Source organism: Rhagoletis pomonella, unplaced genomic scaffold, assembly GCF_013731165.1.
Source record: "Rhagoletis pomonella isolate Grant_MI unplaced genomic scaffold, Rhpom_1.0 Rhpom_scaffold_00017, whole genome shotgun sequence".
Taxonomy (NCBI): Eukaryota; Metazoa; Arthropoda; class Insecta; order Diptera; family Tephritidae; genus Rhagoletis; species Rhagoletis pomonella.
In genome coordinates, this window is record NW_023458571.1 from 2529350 (window position 1) to 2530990 (window position 1641).

Genomic DNA, 1641 nt, shown 5'->3' on the forward strand with positions numbered 1-1641 from the left:
TTTTTTTCTGAAACTCCAAGGCGCATCAATTACAGGTGATAGCGATGGAAGCTATGCTTCTTCTTATGAGCACGCTTGTGTCAAATTATAGTCTGTTTTGCTTTATTTATATCTCCGCGTATACATACACATATACGTCTATATATACCCTGCCAATAAATGCTCCCGAAATCTAAGTGTCGGAAATTTGTTACGATTCTTTTAGAAATCTTTAAAGAAAACCATATGAAGCGGTTGACAAGAACTAGTAAAGAAATTTCTGTACGATTTCTTAAAGGAAATTATAAAAAATAAATTGTGAAACCTTTCAGAATTCTATGAAATCCTGGTATGCAGGGTATAAATATACATACGAATATGAATAGATAAAGAAGATGTTGATGACACAAGGAGTTCAGACCAACGGTAAATGTTGTTTTTGTACGATTGCTACAACCTGTAGTTGTTGAATTATGCTGAAACCCCTGCAAAAAACGGCTGACCGTATCGAACAGAAACTATCGACACTACGCTCGCATAAATATGTACATACATATACATCAAAGAAAACTTTACTTATTAGGAGCGTTCCTTATCTCCCAGAAATAGTCAGAAAAAGTCCGAAGTAGTCAGATTTAGTCCAAAAAGCGTTCCTTAACTCGGAAATGACAGCAAAAATGAGAGAGCAAAAGTCAGTGAGAGCGACTCTCATCAGTCCGAAGTAGTCAGATTTAGTCAGACGAATTTTTTCTGGCAAAATCCTGAAAAGTGTCAAACTCAACTGAATTTAAATTAACGGAAATTAAAGAATACGCAAAAAGTGAGAATAATCTAAAAAGTAAAAGAAATGAATTGAAACTGGAAGGAGGCAAAAAATAGTTGATATAGCAAGTGTTTATTGTGCTTGTGCTTGTATGAATGTGTTCTGTACATACATTTCTGTTCTTATTTGACGTTAGTTTTGTTGTTGCCATTCTTTGGACTAAAAATTTGGTTTTTTGCGTTCCTTTACTTTTCCTGTTACGCTCTTTTTAGTGAGCGCATTTTGCTTACGCTCTGGCATTTTGACACTTTTCAGATTTTAGTCCAAAAAGATAAGGAATGAACCTATTGCTAGCTGTGGTGCAAAACAGAGAAGTCGGTGAATTTAAAGAAAGAATTAATAAAAATCAGTGTATTCAATTTGTATATAAAAAGGGAAATGTTTAGCTATTTGTACAACGATTTTGGGGTGGGGGCAGAGGGGGAGGGGCGTGGCCACCCAAACCCCCTAAACTAAAGAGGAGGGACGCCGCTTTATGAAAAGTCACCCCTTCCCCCCCTCACCCTCCCACAGACCGCATGGGAGCTGTTTGAAAATAGGGCAATTTTAGATTTTTTGCAAGGGAAAAGCAAAGTTTTCCAACAAAAAAGAAAAGAGAAGAAACATCTCATGAGAAATTTTGAATAAAAAGCGCAAGAAAAGTAGTTTAAGGAAAAATGAAGTATAAAACAATATTAAAAATTAAAAAAATAATAATTTAAAAAAAGGGTATTAAGGGTATTTAAAAAGTTGTTAAGCTTTTAGACCCCTTATTGTGTATGCGGCCTTCAGCCGCGCTTAGGGATTATAACTCTCAAGAAGTAGAATTCTCCTTTCTGTGTTGCCGAAGAAGGGGGGCT